Below are 22,853 nucleotides of genomic sequence, written 5' to 3'. Positions count from 1 at the left end.
TCTAGACTTCTCCATATTAATAAACAGCACACACATTCATCCAGTTGCTTTGCTCAGAACCCCAAAGATATCTTTGAACCTGAGTTTTCAACTTTGGCATAAATCCCCTAATCAGCAAGTTTTCTGTCTTCAAACAGATCCCTGAATTTGATCACTTTTCACTACCTCCACTGCCACTCTTGTCCAAGACACCTTGATCTCCTGCCAGTATTACTGAAGCAGTGTCCTAACTGGCCTCCAGAGTCCACTCTTGCTCCTGTGCAACTATATTTTACATACAGCCAGAGTGAGTTTTCAAAACCAAAGATCAAATCACATTACTCCCAACTCAGAACCTCACAGAGGCTTCTCTTTATACTCAGAGTAACATTCTCACCCTTCCCCTGTCTTACAAGGCTTTGAATGATCATCCCCCTTCTTCCCTTTCTGACTTTATTCCCTAACACTGTTTGCTGGGTTCAGACTTTTACAGATGCTCAGGTATTTTTGCTTCCTCCAAGACGCTACACAAGTTTCCCCACTGCTTCCAGAACATTAGACCATTGCATTCTTTGAAGCTCTGCTGCAGGTCTCCATGGTTCATCTTTCTTCCTTTCCCCCAGGAGGTAACTAATTATTCCTTTGCTTTTATTTATGGTCTTAGCACACATATATACCTCTAAAGCATATATAACTTTTAGCTTTGTTCTTTGTAAATGAAATTATATTGTATGTGTTCTTATGTGACCTTTTCATTTAACATTATGATTTGATATTCATATTGCAGAGTATTTTTTGTTTCTGCTGTATAGTATTTCATTGCATGTATATACCAAATTCATTATTCATACATTTAACTATCAACAGATTTTGTTGGGGGGTGGGTATTTTAACAGTGCTGTTGTGAACATTCACGTGAATGTTTCAAGATGCAAGTGTTGAAATATTTCACTGGGAATGGATTTTGTGTCATAAGGAATGTCTTCAAATTTACTAAGTAATACCAATAATTTTTCAGAGCAGTTTTGCTCTCCAGCTGCATATGAAACTACCTGTAAATCAGCAACCTTATGAAAACTTGATATTGTTAGACTACTAATTTTTTCCCAATTTGATGTGTGTAAAATAATATTTCATTATTTTAATTTACATTTCCCAGATAATTTTCATATATATATAGGCTATTAATATTTATTTTCCCATTACATTCCTATTTGTACCTTTTCCAGTTTTTTCATGGGATTTTACCTGTATTCAAAGGAGACTCTTTTCCCTTGGTTACTAGTATTTTGTTGGTTAAATATTACACAAAATTTCCCATCTATTCTTGCCTAAAATGTTATGCCTTTTACAGTAATTTTGATGATTGGTAGCTCTTGATTTTACCATGGAGGGTTAACTTTTGTTTTATCAGTTGCACTTTTTGAATATTGTATAAGAAATTCTTTCCTGCTCTGTCTGAGATCTTATACATAGTCTGTATTTTCTTCTAAATGGTTTAAAGTTTTGTCTTCTACATTTAAGTAGTTAACCCATCTGGGGTTGTTTTTGTGTTTGGTGGGGGGCAACAGTTAAATTCCTATTTTAAAAATGACAACCAACTATTCCAGCACCATTTATTCAAATGATCATCCTGTGAAACCAGGTCTATCTTAAATCACAGTTCCTTATGTTGGTGCTCTTTCTGGGCTCTCTGTTCTGATCCATTATTGGTTAATTTGTCTATTTCTGTGCCAATAGCACTCTGTTTTAATTGCAATAGGTTTTAAGTAATTCTGCCTAACTAGTAAAACAAATTCCTTGACTGTGTTCTTCTGGAATGTTTATTCTTGACCCTTTGATGTTCTGCATACATTTTAGAATCAGATTGTCAAATTCAACAACAACAAAAAAACTATGTAGATTTTCGTTGGAATTTTATTGACTCTGTAGGTCAATTTTGAGAAGCTTGACCATACCAGTCCCCAATTAAATCCCTGGGAACTGAGTCTCTAATAAGATTCCATAGTAGACAGCATTTCACAAGTGCTGTTACAATTCATTGCTTTGGGAATTAAGCATGTCATACTTTATTCTAGTTTTCTTAGTTTTTTATCTAATGTCCTTTTTATGTTCCGGGATCCCATCTAGGATACCACATTACATTTAATTTTTATGTGTCCTTAGGCTCCTCTGGACAATGACAGTTTCTCAGACATCCTTTGTTTTTCATGACCTTGACAGTTTTGAATAGCATAGGTTAGGTACTTTGTAGAATGTCCCTCCATTGTTGTTTGATGTTTTTCTCATGATTACACTGGTTATGGGTTTTTGAGACTAAGACCACAAAAGTAAGTAAAAAGATCATTCTTATAGTACATATTAAGGATATATGTGATTAACATGACTTATTGCTCATATCACCTTGCCGAGAAAGTGTCTGTCAGATTTCTCCACTGTAAAGTTATTCTTTTATCCCTTTTCTATACTGTACTCTTTAGAAGGAAGTCTCCTTTTTTTCTGGGAATCATAGACAATAGCAGCTCTTTGATTTTTTTTACTATGTTTTGCCATGAGAAGTAAAACAATCATTAAATGATGGTTTCATGCATTTTTCCCCCTTGTCTCCTTAATAACCTAATATTTACCCCAAGAATATTTAGGGAAATCTCTGAGTTCTTTGCACCTGTTCATGTGGATCCTGGTTATGGAGCTGAGCATTGGCTTGTATAATTCTGTTTATGATCAGAGCAAGGCATAGATCTTAGCAAGGCGTGAATCCCAAGTCTGGGACTTAGAAAAAACAGTTATGGAGGTTTTAGACCACAGGTTAATATGGGGCCATCTATAAACTCTGGGGACTTAGCTTGTCAGGTTTTTAGGATAATGAAGGAAGATATAGGCTCAGTCAATTTAAGGAATAGACTTGCACTTGGGTTGGGTTCTCTAGAAGAAACCTTGTTCCATTGGGATTTCCAGGAGGTTCTTTGATTACAGCAACTAAATTTTCAGTTATCTAATATGATTTTTGGTCATGCAAGTGAGCACATCCCTGCAAGATTCCTTGATGGGTTGATGGGAAGATTTTGTAGTGGAAAAGGGAGACAGTTTAGTTGGTCCACTGACCTTTTAGTACATACTGCTAACATTTTTTGCTTTTCATGTATCACATGTTATGCTAGGCTCTTTATGTTTGTTATTATATTTTATCCTTGTGAAAACGCTGTGAAGTTAAGTATTTTAAATATCCCTCTTTCACAGATGAACAAGCAAGACTCAGATTAAGTAGTTTATTTGAGGTCACAAATCTTTTGACTCTAAAACCTTGCTCTGTTTAATATACAGAAAAAATATATATATATAATCCCACAGAATCAGTTCTGGAGGAAATAGGTGCCACGTAGGTCACCAAAGCAGAAACTTGGACAGAGGAGTTAATGCAATTCTCTAGGTATTTGGCTGGAATGCTTTAATTTCCTCCATCTCAACTCAACATAGACCTATAGTCCCTAGGGACTGGAACAAAGCTGAACCCATTGGTGAAGATAAAGTAGATTCTGTGAGACTTAAGAGACTGGCAAAGCCAGCAACACCAAAAGCATATATAAATATGGAGAGGGATTCAGAAATGGTTGATCAAAGTCAGAAAGAATTAATAGGAGAAGAGGTTTGAGGTGGAAAAATTTGGATGTCTCTTAACTCAGCAAATGTTTATCTAGTGACTTCTTCGCATATGACACTTTGCTTTAAGACAAGTAAAACCAAGATGGGTATGGTACCTTTTCTGCCCTCAAATAATTTGTATTACACAAGTTACCTTAATATGATAGAATGGAATAAATACCAATTAGAGGAACATGTGATCTGTGGAATCTTAGAGCAATTACATGACTGGAGCATTAATGAAAGGCTTAACAAAAGAGGGGACACATAAATAAGCTATTAAAAGATAAGTAAAACTCAAGTGGCAGAGCAGGTGACAAATTTCATGTGAAAACAATACGAGGAACAGCAGAGATGTGAGTAGCCCAAGGAGGTGAGAAAAATGTGTGAATTCTGCTTGGGGAGTGACACAGACAGGGTAAGGTAGACACAATTGTTTTTGCCCACTGGGTACTCACTCTGCCTTCTTATGATTATGGAAATAAACATATTTTATTCTGGAGAACACCATTCCTCTATGTCTCAGTCCTGATGGTTTCAATGTGCCTGCTACCTTTCTTTTCTCAAAGTCAAGAGTGAGATGTGATCTAGGCCTAGAAAATTACCATATTCATCTCCTGACCACAATGGTTGGTTCAAAAATATGTCCCTTCCATCCAATAAGATTCAATCTTGGGGCTTTGACTGGAATTACTGGGAAAAAGAAGATCTCTTTCTGCTGAGGTTACTACACTGTGTGCCCCTGGAGCAGCCAGGAACCACTCTAAAGGGAGAGCATGCCTGAGAATGAAACATCCAGAGAGAACTTAGAGCCAAAAGTCAGAGTCAGTGTCCTGAACTTGCCCCGAATTTTCAGTTACGTTAGCCAATTACCACATCCCCCTTCTCTCTCTCTCTTGCTCTCGCTCTTTTTTGCTTGAGTTTATCTGAATTGAGCATAAATTGTTTGTAATGAAAAGGATCTTGAGTAATATATAGGCCATGGAGGTCCCATCTTAAAACTGTGAGCAAAGTAGAATAAGCAGTTGAATTAATAGAAGCAGTGGGCCACGTTGAAACTGGTGAAAAATGAGATAAGAAAAGTATGATAATACAATTTGGCACAGAGCTGAGGAGAGGATTGATATATCAACAAATGGGAGTCATTCCAGTATTTTTTTGAGTAGTGGACTGATGCAGTGAAGATTTTAATCTTTGTCTCTCTAGAGGGTAATTTTTTAGTTTTCTACTTTCTACCTTCTGTACTCTGGTATTGATTATATCTAAAGCAATGCTGGTTTTCTTTCTTATGGGTATACTCTATTGTAGAACCTAGCATTTTTTTCCTTTTCTTAAACTTTTTATTTTATATTGGAGTATAGTTGATTAACAATGTTGTGATAGTTTCAGGTGTACAGCAAAGAGATTCAGTCATACATATACATGTATCCATTCTTTTTCAAATTCTTTTCCCATTTAGGTTGTCACACAATATTGAGCAGAGTTCCCTGTGCTATACAGTAGGTCCTTGTTGGTCATCCATTTTAAATATAGCAGTGTGTACATGTCAATCTCAAACTCCCTAACCATTCCTTCCCCCCACCCTTCCTCCCTGGTAACTACAGTTTTGTTGTAGAACCTAACATTTAAATTGATCAAGATGTCAGATCTCCGATATTGTGACTCTCTGAAAAGAGACAGAGAATTTCCTAGCGGTGATACACAGTGAGCACAGTCTCACTAGTTACCTCTAAGTTGAAGTCCGTCTTTTTCTCATCCAAATTCATATACCACTGAATTAGTACTTCTTTCATGGCAATAAACCCAGTGTGACTTGTGCTGTTGTTATGTGGGCACTTATCTTCAAACTTCCTAAGCCCCCTTCCCTTATACCAGATTGTAGCATCCTTGGTGGGCAGGTACTTAACACTGTACATATTTTAGAAGAAATTTTTCACAGTGCCAGTCCGTTCTCTTGAATACAATAGTTGAATGCTTGTGGGGAAAATTTTCCTTTAAATAGAACCACTATTCACATCTATTAAAGCAGGTATTAGTATCTAGGCTTAGAGAATGGTTACCTGTTAGAAAATTTGGTTACTCTTTGAATGGAAGAAATAACTCACAGAAGAGACTGTTTTGACATTTTGAATGTGCACATGTATTTATCTTAAAAATAGGAGATACTATTGTCTCCACAGGTCACAGAAAAGCCTTGGATGTTTCTGGCAGTATAATTCTTCTAACTTTTTATGTCTCCTGTTCTCTTTTTATGCTACACTCAATTTTCTTTTTCAAAAAATTATTACCTATGTGTAGATACTCTTCTACAGGAAGTAGAGCTTAATTCTGCTCCTCCTTTTCCCTCCCACACTTTTCCCTTGAGGGTGAGCTAGAGTTAGTGACTCATTTCCTAAGAATAGAGTAAGGAAAGGGAAAATAGTAACTTTATGGTGAGGTATCCTGTCAAGCACTATCTTAACCAAGTGATGAAATTTAACATCAACAATGCTGTCATATGAAATAACATGTACCCCTGATGTGACATGATGAGAAGAGCACTTCACTTCTGTCATTTCCTCTCAGAAAATCTGCAACCCCAATATAAACATAAGAAAAATGGCAAGAAACGCCAGAATAGGGTACACTTCAGGATCTTTGTCCAGTAGGTTTAGACTATCAAGATCATGAAAAATAAGGGAAGACTGAGAAACTGTCACAGATCAGAAAAGACTGGGGAGACATAACAACTGAATGCAATGTGGTTCCCTGGACTGGATCCTTGAGCAGATATAAGACGTTAATGGAAAAACTGGTGAAAGGCAAATAAAGTCTAGAGTTTGGTTACTAGTAATGTACCAATGTCAGCTTCTTTCTTTTGGCAAATATACTAATGTAAGATGTTAACTCACATAAGATGGGGAGAACTGGGTGGAGAATTTATGGGAACTCTCTGTACTATCTTTGCAACTTTTCTGTAAATCTAAAATTATTCCCAAATTTAAAAGTTTATTTAAGTAACTGTTATGAAATATTTGAGTAATTCAAAAAGTTAAGAAGAATGTAACTGATTTCAAGTACCCATCAACCAAGGTGAGAAAGAAAAATTACAGATATAGTTAAAATCTTCTATGCATGCCTCCACAATCCTGATAGCCTTTTCTTAAGAGGTAACCACCATACTAAATTTGTCTTGATCATTTCTGTGGATATCTTTATTTTTTTCCTACATATTTATGAATCTATAGACTATGTTCAATATTGTGTTATATATTTTAAACTTGAATTAATGATACTATATTGTGTGTATGTACAAGTATATACATATAATACATATTATATATATATAATACATATAATATATATATATATATATATATATATATATATATATATATATATATAATTTTTTTGGCTTGCCTTGTTCATCCAGTAATGTGGTCTTGAATTTCATCTGTGAGGTTAATGGAGCCCGCTCCAGTCATTCATTCAACAACTATGTATTGTGCTTCAGCTACATGCCTGGCAGAGTACTAGGTGCTGAGGATTCAGCAGTGAATCAGATATTCCTGGAAGGCACTGTGCTCAAAGATGGATATATAAAAAGTATTATTGAGAAGGCCACAGTTGGATTAGGGAGCTGTCATACTGTAAGAGGCTGTAATATAGATATTTGTTTCTAACTTCAGTGTCACCTATGAATAATACTCCATGTGTTAGAGAACTTATGGTGGCCTGCAGACATGTTTTGTTTTGCCAACTCAGTGCCTTTTAAAATTGTGCCTTAGTTCTCGATGACATTTAAAAATGAAGGGATTTCTCTTAGTAGTTCAGATTTTCAGCATTTCTTTAAAAATCTGGCCTTGCTGGGCTAAGTCCCACATGGTTAACCCCTGGGAGGAGCAGAGGAGCTGCCGCTCTCCAGGTCCTCACCGCCCACTGTGCTCTTTACACGACTGCCCGGCTTCTAGCACACCCTGGGAGGTGTTTGACATTTGAGCTGTACAATAGGTTATGCGTTCCTCGTTACCCACATACAAGCTCTTAAATAGTGTCATTGATAGTGTTGATAAATACAGGAGAGTGAAAAGATGCATATATACTTGCACAATGCTTGAAAATTTTCAACGCTGTGTGTGCTTTGGCAATCCCTCCCCCTTTGTTTTTCTAAAAAAGAGTAGTATCATTTCTTATCGATACACAAAACTTTTTTTTCTACAAGTTGGTGCACTTTTCTAAATTTCATGCTTTTACTGCAGTTTATTCCACTGTTTCCAGCAGGAACGATGTCTATACAAGCACTGCTGATAAATTTCCAAAAGTAAGCTCAATTTTCAAGACTCCAATAATTTGTTGTGATTTCTTTTCTTGTGCTAAATAAATATTCACATTTGTATCTAACTTTGATTTGTAATCTTATATTCTTTTTCCTAAAATGAGCTCACTAAATTACATAAGCTTCAGGCTGCTAGCCTCTGGTGATTAAGAAACATGCTGTCCCTGGACCAGTCTTCGACAAATGCTGATGCAGGGTTTATGAAGTAGAGTGGGAGATAGAATATCAACAACTACATGTGATACCTGTGAGATGTCATAAAGATTGCTCTTATAGAGTCAAAGAAATATGAGAGGTAAATATGGAAGCAAAATTTAATTTTGACTGGGAATTTTAGGCTTTATGCCTATCAAGTGTGTGGCCACCTGATGCCAGTTTGCCATGCAATGGCAGTTTGGATAATTTCACTCATTTGCTAAATATAGTCCCTCCACAGGGATGTGTTAGAGGAGTGTCTAATTGTAGGTATCTATTTAAAAAAATCTGTTTGATTATTAAATTGATGCGAATGTTCTTTTGTAGTTCACCCCTCAGTTATTCTGCTTTTGCTCTCCTCGCCACCTGTAGTTTATCAAAGTTGAGTCTACTGTTTTCCACACTTCTCCCACCTCCCTCCCTCTCCCTGCAAGCTCAGACTCGCCCCCTTTCAGAAGTAGTCCTCACTGAGGCAGAAAGTATTTGAACAATCTCAGCTCTCAGCTCTACTGCATAAATTAGACTTTCAGTTAAGTCCATAGCTGAGACAGGGTTGGTGGCCCTTCTAGGATTGCTTAGTTCTACATCCTTGTCATTTCTCAAAATTTTCCCAGTAGCAGACCTGGGGTCCAAGAAGTGTATATTTATGCAGTCTACTTCCATTCCTCTCAACCTCGAGAAAAACCTCACCTTGAGTTTTATTTATTTATTTTTTTTAACATCCTTATTGGAGTATAATTGCCCCACCATCCTGTGCCAGTCTCCACTGCACAACAAAGTGAATCCGCCACATGTATACATATATTCCCATATCCCCTCCCTCTTGTGTCTCCCTCCCACACTCCCTATCCCACCCCTCTAGGTGGTCACAAAGCACCGAGCTGATCTCCCTGTGCTATGCAGCTGCTTCCCACTAGCTATCTGTTTTACATTTGGTAGTGTATATATGTCAACGCTACTCTCTCACTTCGTCCCAGCTTACACTTGCCCCTCCCTGTGTCCTCAAGTCCATTCTCTACGTCTGTAGCTTTATTGCTGTCCTGCCCCTAGGTTCATTAGAACCATTTTTCTAGATTCCATATATATGTGTTAGCATACAATATTTGTTTTTCTCTTTCTGACTTATTTCATTCTGTATAACAGACTATAGGTCCATCCACCTCATTACAAATAGTTCAATTTCATTTCTTTTTATAGCTGAGTAATATTCCATTGTATATATGTGCTACATCTTTTTTATCCATTCATCTGTCGTTGGACACTTAGGTTGCTTCCATGTCCTGGCTACTGTAAATAGAGCTTCAGTGAACACTGTGGTACATGTCTATTCTTGAATTATGGTTTTCTCAGGGTGTATGCCAAGTAGTGGGATTGCTGGGTCATATGGTAGTTCTATTTTTAGTTTTTTAAGGAACCTCCATACTGTTCTCCATAATGGCTGTATCAGTTTACATTCCCACCAACAGTGCAAAAGGGTTTCCTTTTCTCCACACCCTCTCCAGCATTTACTGTTTGTAGATTCTTTGATGATGGCTATTCTGGTTGGTGTGAGGTGATACCTCACTGTAGTTTTGGTTTGCATTTCTCTAATGATTAGTGATGTTGAGCATCCTTTCATGTGTTTGTTGGCATTCTGTATATCTTCTTTGGAGAAATGTCTGTTTAGGTCATCTGCCTGTTTTTGGATTGGGTTGTTTGTTTTTTTTTGATATTGAGCTGCATGAGTTGCTTGTATATTTTGGAGATAAATCCTTTGCCTGTTGATTCGTTTACAAATATTTTCTCCCATTCTGAGGGTTGTCTTTTTGTCTTGTTTATGTTTTCCTTTGCTGTGTAAAAGCTTTTAAGTTTCATTAGGTCCCATTTGTTTGTTTTTGTTTTTATTTCCATTTCTCTAGGAGTTGGGTCATAAAGGATCTTGCTGTGATATATGTCATAGAGTGTTCTGCCTATGTTTTCCTCTAAGAGTTTTATAGTGACTGGCCTTACATTTAGCCCTTTAATCCATTTTGAGTTTATTTTTGTATATGGTGTTAGGGAGTGTTCTAATTTCATTCTTTTACATGTAGCTGTCCAGTTTTCCCAGCACCACTTACTGAAGAGGCTGTCTTTTCTCCACTGTATATTCTTACCTCCTCTATCAAAGGTAAGGTGACTGTATGTGTGTGAGCTTATCTCTGGGCTTTCTATCCTGTTTCATTGATCTACATTTCTGTTTTTGTGCAGTACCATACTGTCTTAATTACTGTAGCTTTGTAGTATAGTCTGAAGTCAGGGAGCCTGATTCCTCCAGCTCCATTTTTCTTTCTCAAGATTGTTTTGGCTATTCGGGGTCTTTTGTGTTTCCATACAAATTGTGAAATTTTTGATTCTTGTTCTGTGAAAAATGCCATTGGTAGTTTGATAGGGATTGCATTGAATCTGTAGATTGCTTTGGGTAGTATAGTCATTTTCACAATGTTGATTCTTTGAGTCCAAGAACATAATATATCTCTCCATCTGTTTGTATCACCCTTTATTTCTCTTATCAGTGTCTTATAGTTTTCTACATACAGGTCTTTTGTCTCCTTAGGTAGGTTTATTCCTAGGTATTTTATTCTTTTTGTTGCAATGGTAAATGGGAGTGTTTCCTTAATTTCTCTTTAAGAGTTTTCATCGTTAGTGTATAGGAATGCAAGAGATTTTTGTGCATTAATTTTGTATCCTGCTACTTCACCAAATTCATTGATTAGCTCTAGTAGTTTTCTGGAGGCATCTTTAGGATTCTCTGTGTATAATATCATGTCATCTGCAAACTGACAGTTTTACTTCTTTTCCAATTTGGATTCCTTTTATTTCTTTTTCTTCTCTGATTGCCATGGCTAAAACTTCCAAAACTATGTTGAATAATAGTGGTGAGAGTGGGCATTCCTGTCTTGTTCCTGATTTTAGAGGAAATGGTTTCAGTTTTTCACCATTGAGAATGATGTTGGCTGTGGGTTTGTCATATATGGCCTTTATTATGTTGAGCTTAGTTCCCTATATGCCTACTTTCTGGAGAGTTTTTATAATAATTGGGTGTTGAATTTTTGTCTTTTTCTGCATCTATTGATATTATCTTATGGTTTTTATCCTTCAATTTGTTAATATGGTGTATGACATTGATTGATTTGTGTATATTGAAGAATCCTTGCATTCCGGGGATAAACCCCACTTGATCATGGTGTATGATCCTTTTAATGTGCTGTTGGATTCTGTTCGCTAGTATTTTGTTGAGGATTTTTGCATCTATGTTCATCAGTGATATTGGCCAATAGTTTTCTTTTTTGTGACATCTTTGTCTGGTTTTGGTGTCAGAGTGATGGGGGCCTCATAGAATGAGTTTGGGAGTGTTCTTCCCTCTGCTATATTTTGGAAGAGTTTGAGAAGGATAGGTGTTAGGTCTTCGCTGAATTTTTGATAGAATTCACCTGTGAAGCCATCTGGTCCTGGGCATTTGTTTGTTGGAAGATTTTTAATCACAGTTTCAATTTCAGTGCTTGTGATTGGTCTGTTTATATTTTCTGTTTCTTCCTGGTTCAGTCTCAGAAGGTTGTGCTTTTCTAAGAATTTGTCTATTTCTTCCAGGTTGTCCCTTTTATTGGCATATAGTTTATTGTAGTAGTCCCTCATGATTCTTTGTATTTCTGCAGGGTCAGTTGTTACTTCTCCTTTTTCATTTCTAACTCTGTTGATTTGAGTCTTCTACCTTTTCTTCTTGATGAGACTGGTTAGTGGTTTATCAATTTTGTTCATCTTCTCAAAGAACCAGCTTTTAGTTTTATTGATTTTTGCTATTGTTTCCTTCATTTCTTTTTCATTTATTTCTGATCTGATCTTTATGATTTCTTTCCTTCTGCTAACTTTGGGTTTTTTTTTGTTCTTTCTCCAATTGCTTTAGGTGTAAGGTTAGGTTGTTTATTTGAGGTGTTTCTTGTTTCTTGAGGTAGGATTGTATTGCTATAAACTTCCCTCTTAGAGCTGCTTTTGCTGCATCCCATAGGTTTTGGGTAGTCGTGTTTTCATTGTCATTTGTTTCCAGGTATTTTTTGATTTCCTCTTTGATTTCTTCAGTGATCTCTTGGTTAGTTAGTAGTGTATTGTTTAGCCTCCATGTGTTTGTATTTTTTACAGTTTTTTTCCTTTAATTGATATCTAGTCTCATAGCGTTGTGGTTGGAAAAGATACTTGTTATCATTTCAGTTTTCTTAAACTTACCAAGGCTTGATTTGTGACCCAAGATATGATCTATCCTGGAGAATGTTCTATGAGCACTTGTTAAGAAAATGTATTCTGTTGTTTTTCGATGGAATGTCCTATAAATATCAATTAAGTCCATCTTGTTTAATGTATCATTTAAAGCTTGTGTTTCCTTATTTATTTAAATTTTGGATGATCTGTCCATTGGTGAAAGTGGGCTGTTAAAGTCCCCTACTGTTATCCTTTTGCTGTTGGTTTCCCCTTTTATGGCTGTTAGCCTTTGCCTTATGTATTGAGGTGCTCCTATGTTGAGTGCATAAATATTTACAATTGTTATATCTTCTTCTTGGATTGATCCCTTGATCATTATGCAGTGTCCTTTTTGTCTCTTGTAATAGTCTTTGTTTTAAAGTCTATTTTGTCTGATATGAGAATTGCTACTCCAGCTTTCTTTTGATTTCCATTTGCATGGAGTATCTTTTTCCATCTGAAGGTCTGAAGTGGGTCTCTTGTAGGCAGCATATATATGGGTCTTATTTTTGTATCCATTCTGCCAGTCTATGTCTTTAGGTTGGAGCATTGAATTTATTTACATTTAAGGTAGTTATCAAGATGTACGTTCCTATTACCATTTTCTTAATTGTTTTGTGTTTGTTATTGTAGGTCTTTTCCTTCTCTTGTGTTCCTGCCTAGAGAAGTTCCTTTAGCATTTGCTGTAAAGCTGTTTTGGTGGTGCTGAATTCTCTTAGCTTTTGCTTGTCTGTAAAGGTTTTAATTTCTCTGTCGAATCTGAATGAGATCCTTGCTGGGTAGAGTGATCTTGGTTGTAGGTTTTTCCCTTTCATCACTTTAAATATGTCCTTCCACTCCCTTCTGGCTTGCAGAGTTTCTGCTGCAAGATCAGTTGTTAACCTTATGGGGATTCCCTTGTATGTTATTTGTTGCTTTTCCCTTGCTGCTTTTAATATTTTTCCATTGTATTTAATTTTTGATAGTTTGATTAATATATGTCTTGGCATGTTTCTCCTTGGATTTATCCTGTATGGGACTCTTTGCCCTTCCTGGACTTGATTGACTATTTCCTTTTCCATGTTAGGGAAGTTTCCAACTATAATCTCTTCTAATATTTTCTCAGACTCTTTCTTTTTCTCTTCTTCTTCTGGGTCCCCTATAATTTGAATGTTGGTTCATTTAATGTTGTCCCAGAGGTCTGTTGAGACTATCCTCAAATCTTTTCATTCTTTTTTCTTTATTCTGCTCTGTGGTAGTTATTTCCACTATTTTATCTTCCAGGTCACTTTTCCATTTTTCTGCCCAGTTTTTCTGCTATTGATTCCTTCTAGAGAATTTTTAATTTCATTTATTGTGTTGTTCATCATTGTTTGTTTGCTCTTTGGTTCTTCTAGGTCCTTGTTAAACATTTCTTGTATTTTCTCAATTCTATTTCCAAGATTTTGGATCATCTTTACTATCATTAGTCTGAATTCTTTTTCAGGTAGACTGCCTATTTCTTCTTCATTTGTTTGTTTTGGTAGATTTTTACCTTGCTCCTTCATGTGCTGCATATTTCTCTGTCTTCTAATTTTGCTTAACTTACTGTGTTTGGGGTCTCCTTTTTGCCAGCTGCAGATTCGTAATTCCCGTTGTTTTTGGTGTCTGCCCCCAGTGTGTGAGGTTGGTTCAGTGGCTCGTGTAGGCTTCCTGGTGAAGCACACTGTTGCCTGTCTTCTGGTGCATGGGGCTGGATCTTGTCTTTCTGGTGGGTAGAGCTGTGTCTCGTGGTGTGTTTTGGGGTGTCTGCAAACTTTGTATGATTTTAGGCAGCCTCTCTGCTAATGGGTGGGGTTGTGTTCCTGTCTTGCTAGTTGATTGGCATATGGCATCCAGCACTGGAGCTTGCTGCCCGTTGGGTGGAGCTGGGTCTTAGCGTTGAGACGGAGATCTATGGGAGAGCTCTTGCCGATTGATATTACATGCAGCTGGGAGGTCTCTGGTGGTCCTGTGTCCTGAACTTGGCTCTCCCACCTCAGAGGCTTAGGCCTGACACTAGACGGTAACACCAAGGCCCTGTCAGCCACATGGCTATATATGCAGAAAATTGATAATTCTCAGACATCCATATATTTGAGTTGCCTGGGAAATTAGATGTTTCCCAAAGGTCCCCACTGATGGTTTCTTTTGTGAAATCCAAAGTCCTCTGGAAGTGGTTCCATAGTATGAATTGATTGTACTAGGTTACCTGTTTATTGCATAAGGATATAACTCAGGAACAGCCAGCTGGAAGACACGCATAGAGAGGAGTATTTGGGATGGGACACGAAGCTTCCATGCTCTTTCCAGGTTTGCCACTCTCCCCACATCTCCCTCATCTTGAGGTTTAACATACCACAGCCCATGGTTTGGCCTCATCCAAATTGAACCCCCCATGGTCAGTTTCTACTGATTGTCAGAGTGTGACTATTGACTGTTTTTTTAGTTTAAAAAAAAATTATTTTTGGCTGCCTTGGGTATTTGTTGCTGTGCACAGGCTTTCTCTAGTGTGGCAAGTGGGGGCTACTCTTCATTGAAGTGCGCAGGCTTCTCTTTGTGGTGGCTTGTTGCGGAGCATGGGTTCTAGGTGCACAGGCTTCAGTAGTTGCAGCACGTGGGCTCAGTAGTCATGATATGTGGGCCCTAGAGTGCACAGGCTTTGGTGGTTGTGGCGTGCAGGCTTCAGTAGTTGTGGGTCATGGGCTCTGGAATGCAGGCTCAGTAGTTGTGGTGTATGGACTTAGTTACTCTGCAGCATGTGGAATCTTCCCGGGCCAGGGATCAAACCCATGTCCCCTGCATTGGCAGGCAGATTCTGTGCCACCAGGGAAGTCCTGACTATTGACTATTAATGAACAAGATTTGTTCAGAATGCAGGGCTATGGATGGTGTAAAGCTATTTTCTAAAGTAGTATAGATAGATTTGGCCCTGCCCCTTCTTCTTTTTATTTGCTGATAATAACCCAGTCATAGCACAACTCTTAATGGCAAATGGGTTTCGTTAGGATTCTGCTAAAACCAGAGCCCACAAGGTAATCCCCCATTCTCTTAAAGATAATAGATACCATGGCTTCTAGTTAACTTGTATAATAACTTATTCCAATTAGTAAGGATTAGGGTAAGAATGAATGAATGATTGAGTGAATTGTGAGTCCTGATAACTATATGTTATCTAGCATTTTTGAGTACCTTTTGCATGCTAAGCACTTTGGTGAATGCTTTACATACATTATCTTATTCTATTAGGTAGGTGTCAGCAAACCCATTGTATATATGGATGACAAAACTGAGATTTGATGAGAGTGTATTTGCCCAAATCTGCACAGTCATAAAGACAGCTGAAATTTGAATTCAGATTTTACATACTCCAAAGTCATTGTCTTTTAGAAATTAATGGTTATTTGCCTTATCATATTTAAGATGTACTCCTTCTAGGTCTATATGGTTTATATCCATGTACAATCTCTACACACATTTTCAGGGCAAAGTACTGATAAAAGATTTAGAATTAGGACTAGTGCAACCCAGGGAAAAAAAGATCTTCAGCAGTGGATGCCTTTTAGAAGCCCAGGAGATTAGGTGTGTTATTTGAGACAATCCAGTGTGAAGGCAATAGGATTTCATCATAGATGTTCCTCAAATCTGTTACCTACTGACCAGGAAGAAGCAAGCTTAGTAGGAGTCCTAATTAGACATATAAAACTATTGTTTCTACTAACTGTGCTGTGAACTACCAAGACTACATTTGGGTACAATCTAATTTATTTTGTAAAAGAAAATAACAGGGTGGCCAGTGATATATCCTAGGGTTAATATAAAGTACTTTGTTAGTGATCTTTTTAAATGGCAGCCCTGTCACTCTTTGCCATTTTTTCCTTTTGTAAAAGGATCACCATCATATCATTTGACTTACCTGCTAAAATTGTTCCAGCACAATCACCTCATGAGATGTTGGGGTACTTCAGTATAATCGCCTGAAGAACTATAAACTGTGTCTTCTCATTGATTCTCTTAATATGGAGTTGCCAATAGTGATGATTGTGTCATAGCAACTCCAGGGGAAAACAGTAGAGTCATTTCTTATGGAATGGAGATGTCATGAAAGACATAGGAGATATTTAGAAACAATGCCACAGGCTGTACTTTTAAAGCTATATAACCTGGGAGTATAGATTCCCATAGTGTGGCAGTGCTGGTTCTATCCAGTAGTCATGCCTATGGACCTATTTCATGCTTCTTTCTCAGTAACTGTTTCTTTCATCATCTCACAGACTTATGGTGTACCATAGCTTGCTGTGGGTCTTTTTCTCCCATCACCCTTTGAAAGAACATGTTTTATTTTTCTTAGTACAACATAGGGCAACTCCACTAAATGGCACCTGTCTTTAAGCCTGTCTAGTCAGATAATTATTTGGCTTGCTTTTCTAGCCCTTTCTCCTGGGGGGAAAAATAGTGAAATCTCAGAAAAGGTTACCAAGGTTTACTGTATGTTGCTTAATAGTACTGCTGTCTTTTAACAAAATGATAACTATCCAAGGCCAAACATCCTTTGAGAATGTGGACGTGTATCATTTCTTTCTAGACTGCTGGATAACCATGTTCAATTTTTTGTTCTATTTGGAATTTGAAAAGGCAATATTTACCTGTCAAAGGCTTTGAAATCCCCTGATTTCAAGCCAGAAAGGATTCATGGGTGCCCCGGGGAATAGGGGTTTCAACTTCCTCCTCCTGCACAGTACCTCATATGTAGTAAGCTCAGTGGGGGTGACTCACACTAACTGGAAGGCACCTGGTGTGTTTCCTAGTCACTTCCATAAGCCATAGACACCTTCCTTTTGATACTGGATGAGATTTACATTGAGGCATACACACATTTATATTTACCCTTCTTTCAGGGACAGTGCAGCTCCAAGTGCCCTTTGCACGTGTGATTAAATATTAATTAGGCTTCTAATATAAGCAAGTGAGTTCACAGGCCCAAGTGTCACATGAATAATTTATGAGGTACCCGAAGGCTCAGCCTGGAAAGCTGATTGGCCACCTTGGATTTGTATAATTACAAAGTTTCATTATTAACAGTAGAAACGGTGGAGAGATTTGCCTAGCTTGAGGGACTTTGAAAGCATAAGCTGTCTCATTAGGGTAAAAGGGAATAAGGCAAAATATGCAAACTTGTTAGCAGAAAAGAATTGGGGATAAAATTTGAACTTAGCCTTTAAACATAACTATGGTATGTGTGCATTTAAAAATTCATAGTAAAATTTGTATTCTGATTGATAAGCATGCTTGCTTTAAATTTTTAGTATACCAAGCAATACCTAAAGCTTTTGTTTTAAATTGAAGGCCAGAATCTTTAATATTTTCCTTAAAAAGCCACAGGTAGCCTAATGGGCCCTGTGGAGTAAGATTTGGAGGTAAAAGATGAATACAGTCCAGGGCTTTTGCTAGAATGTGTGTTGTGCATGCAATTAAATCTCAAGGTCAAACAATTTACAGACAATTACTTTTCTAACATCTCCAGAAATGCCTGCTTACACGTCTTTAATTTTAAATGATACTGATATTCCAATTCTCCCCAAAGGTTAATGCTGACTAAATCCAGCTGTGACCTGACATGATGCGACAGCATAGTGCCTAATTATCCTCTGGATAGTCATTTACTTGAAACCATTAAAGGAATAGGCTGAGAGGAAGATTTAGGACCCTGAAAAAATGTTAGGCTGACTTCTTTCTTCTTGAAGATGGGATGGGCTGAAAAATAAAAATAAATTCTGCTAAATGTTAGCCATTTGCTTTGATGGCAGAAAATTGTTCATCCCACTCTGTTTTTTTACAGGTTAAATTGCTAACTAGTTCATTTTATCCATTGCCTACGGCTGGCGCTAAATGTCAGTGACAAATTTTGTACTTGTCTTGAAGAATGAATTAAGTTATGCACAAAAGCTATAGTGCTCTTTTAAGATGAGTGAATTGCAGAGGGAAAAAAAGTTGCTCTTTGGAAAAAGGATTATTTTGATTAAAGGCCTTTTCTATTGTAGCAGAAGACAGGTAGTGGTTTAAGATAATTCCAACAGTTACCTCCTACAGAGGCTGCACTAGACGTTTCTTTAAGAGCACTTGTGTCAGATTATATACTATACTATGATTATCATCATAAGACCATTAGTGACAGTGAAAGAAATTATTAAAAAAACAAAAACAAAAGAAAACCCCTCCCCCCAAAAAAAAACAACTGTAGTTTTCATTAACTAGAGTAAAAATAATGGTTTTCTGTTGTGGGATCAACATTCCATCACTGTTACATAAACCTTTCACAGTGACTTGCAATGGAAATTAAAGAGGGACACCTATATTTGCCAAAATGTTGTAAAAATAGAAGCCTAGATCCTTTAGTAACATATAATAGGAAAATATCACAGCAGCTGGTAGAGACTTTCATCCCTCTTGTTTTTAGTTACTTGGCAAATGAGTTCTGACTCATCTCTCAATAAAACTAGCTATCAGCAGTTATTGATATTCCATTGCAAACTAGTTTAGTGTCACTAGCTTATGTAAAAGGTGATTTGCATCAGTCTTTTTTCTGGTTTCATTTTCCTTTGCAAAAAATACTTTCGCTTGTTTAACATGCAAAGTTTATAGTAGTAATTTTATCATAGTACTGAATTATTCTAGCTAAATTTTAGCACTCTTGATAAACAAAATGAGTAAAATAAGTAATTTTTAAGTACAGTGTCATGTCAGTATGTACAGAACAAAATTTTGAGTAATTGAAGGGGTATTTCACCTCTAGATCAAATTGATGGGCATTTGCTTGGATGGAGACATGATTTACTAGGATGAACTCCAAGAATGTGACTATGATTAGTTCATAATTTCTATTCTGCCAGTCCAAAATGTTTACCTGAAGGAGAAAAAATATACCGATGGTTTCTTGGTGAAGCAGTAAGAATACAAGTTTTTTTAGTTAGAGTTGTCCTCTCATCATAAGGGACAAGTATAACCATGCTTTGTTATAACAAACCATTCTATTCTAACTGCGAAACTATTATAGGGAATTTGATTTTAAATAAAACTATAGTGATTAGCATTAAAACCTTTGTTCAAGAATTACTTATTTGGGATCAGTTCTTTTAAACTGCATGTAAATTAATGAAATGAGTTGTCAAATCAGCTCTTACTAAGTGATAGATAAATATAGGTGTCTGAACTTCTGTTAAGGCCCAGTCTTGGCAAGGAATGGCTTTTGTGACTGAATGGATTTCTCTTTTACCCTTTAGTCCCCCACCCATTCTCCAAGCACTTGGATCCTGTTCTATAATTATGAGTGGTGTGAATGGCCTCTCAGTTGGAGTTGTCATTATCTTCATCCATCCCAGCAAGAGTTTCAGTCTGATGATGTAGAACAAGATTCTGAGGAAACAGCCCAGACCTCAGTATTCGGTAAAGGAAGTCACCCAGAATGTTGCTCAGGTTAATTTTTCTTGGTGTGGTGTGGAGAGGGAAGTGCCAGCTGAAATGAAACAATTTTATCTACAAAAAGTTTGTTTTCAATGCTTTCCTGAATTTGGGCTCACACAATGTCTTTGGCTAATTCTGCAGTGGCCAGATGCTCTTAACTGTCACCAGGAATTGTGTGTCTGTGTTTCCCAAGCATGATGTCTCAGGAATTTGGACTCTATATAATGGAGATCATGTGGGCATATTCACCTCTTTAGAGTAGAGTGCACTATCATGACGCTGATTTTGCCTGGCTTTCTTGTCTTCTTTTTGTATTTTACTGTCCATATAATTATCACATTAACCTTATAGGCTTAAATAAAGTAGTACTTACTTTTTAATAAAAATAGCTGTTGGGCTTCCCTGGTGGTGCAGTGGTTGAGAGTCCGCCTGCCGATGCAGGGGACACGGGTTCGTGCCCCGGTCTGGGAGGATCCCACATGCAGCTGAGCGGCTGGGCCCGTGGGCCATGGCCACTGGGCCTGCGCGTCCGGAGCCTGTGCTCCGCAGCGGGAGAGGCCACAACAGTGAGAGGCCCAGTACCGCAAAAAAAAAAAAAAAAAAAAAAGCTGTCAAAGAACTTTGCACCTGTAAAGTAGTTTAAAGTTTTTTTTTTTTTCCTCTTACATCAACTGCTTGTCATGGGTTTCCATACTTTATATTAAGAAAATAATAGCAAAAATGACATCAGAGAGCTCACTTCTTCTCTGCTGAGTTCAGGGATGGGTGTTTGCTAGGTGGATTTTGTCTTCAAATTGTTCCCACTGTGACTTGTTGGCATTAATGAGGATATTGGTAGGGTTGGAGGGAGGAGCAGGGAGCATTCTTTTTCCCAGTGAAAAATTATCTCTGTTATCTCCATATATAAGGCTGAGAATGTAGACCTACTACTAGAGAGTATTCAATATTGCAGGAGGTGTGTAGGGAAGCCTAGAATATATTTTGGCATTTTACTTCCACAATCAACTTCTTGTATAATCAATCCCACTGTGTTTAGAGGTAAAATCTTGGTATGCTTTTTTTATTTTTCATGAAAACAGTGGAATAGGTTGGGAAAGTAGAATCTTGCAGAGTAAAGTCTTCTGCCAAAATGTAAACTGAGAGCCAAAGTTGTTTGACTCATATATAATTTGGAAATATAATAGGAAAATATTTTTGTGCTTTAGCTATGAGTCCTGTCCAGTTACCTGTTGTCATTAGTCAACATTTTTAGAAAGAGTGCTTTTTTAAGTGGTAGTTTGAGCTTAAACATTTTAAAAAATTTCAGCACAATATTAGTGAATGTTCATTTGAAAAATAATATTACCACCTCAACTTATTTGGCGGGGACCGTAAATTGTAAATTGACTTCCAGTATGATTTAGTCCACATGACCCTTTCTCATGAAGATATAAAGTGCATCAGTGCAAATTCAAGTAGTTGAACATTTTTGTTTACTTTTTTTTCCTTGGTGATATTGCTGTTTTGTACCTAACATTTTATTTGGTCACATGTGCAGCAATTACAAGTTTAATAGGGGGAATACGAGTATTGATAGACGATTGGGCATCCATAAGACATCTTATACTTGATTCAATCTTTGTTTTCAAAGTTCTTATTTATATAATTTGTTGTCTCCTTTAACCCTGAGAGGTCCCTCTCCCTTTTACTGCTCAGACTATTTTTTTCAATTATTTCAGTTTGTTCTTATATTGCTAAATATTACACTAAACGTTCTCCTATGAGAACTATGTACTTTTTTTTGCACTTTTAAAATCTTAAATCCTGTTTTCTATCCCTGACTTTTTTCTAAACTCGCTAAGTTTAAATTGTCCCCTTCCCCTCTCCCCATGGGTTTTCAGACCACAAAGCTTTTCATAACTGATAATAGGGCACATATAGGATGAGTCAAAAATATTGAAAAAGGACCTCACTTATGTAATCATAATATAGACCTTAGCCTCATACAAAATCCGTAAATTACCACTGTCTTTCCACAAAACTTGGACATTCTGATTGCCACATATCATGGTTGTGGTATGCTATTATCCAAATGAAATAGTCGTGTGAAATTAATACTTTTTCCTACCTGAAAGCTAGCCAGCTGATTTACTTTTTCCTAGCTCAGAAGGCCAAGTATACTGTCCAGAAATGTGGTCATCATTCTTAATTTGTAGCCAACATTGTCCAACTCAGATCTCCTGTTTTCCCCTGGTCTATGTCTCTCTGTTTTGGCAGAAGTTGTGATCTTACTAAGTCAGAGTCAGGCAGTGTGTCAGGGGAATCCTAACTGAGAGACCACAAATAAGTGTAGATCATATTTGTCCACTTAATGTTTATTTTATTATTTCTCTGTGGGAAATTGGAAATAACTTGGAGTGTAAATGTATTGCTCCAAGCAGACCCAAAAGATGCAACATCTTTTTTTATACAACGAGCACGTGACTGGTTATTTGCTTTATAATACTAAGGATAATGACAATAGCAGCTATATTTTTTGAGCACTTACTGTATGTTAAGCATTATATTAAGGATTTCATAAGATTCTCTTGTTTAATCCCCACATTCACTCTGCAAGATAGTTATAATCTCTATTTTACAGATGAGAAAACTGACTTTCACTACTATATAATGTGTATTGAACAAATGCATCTATTATATCACAGTAATATATTTTTGCTTTCATTTCAGTTTTATCTGTGTTTAAGTAGAAATACTGAATAATAAAAAATAAGTATAAATTATTTGGAGTGAAAGTCTGTACACATATTTTTCTCATGAGATTCAAGTTATGGCTTCAGCTTTTAGCTTTCATCTCTAATTCCTTGGAATATTTTGCTATACACATCGGAGCAGGCAATCTGTCTATCAGACATTTGTGATCTTCAAACCAAATAAGATCACTGAAGACCTGTAGAAATATAATTTAGTATCATGATTTTATTTGGTGTAGGTGACTTAGAAACAGTCAATATGTTTGGGTTTTGTTTTTGTTTTT

This window comes from Mesoplodon densirostris, chromosome 12 (assembly GCF_025265405.1).
Source record: "Mesoplodon densirostris isolate mMesDen1 chromosome 12, mMesDen1 primary haplotype, whole genome shotgun sequence".
In the NCBI taxonomy this organism is placed as follows: Eukaryota; Metazoa; Chordata; class Mammalia; order Artiodactyla; family Ziphiidae; genus Mesoplodon; species Mesoplodon densirostris.
This window is presented reverse-complemented; position numbering follows the sequence as displayed.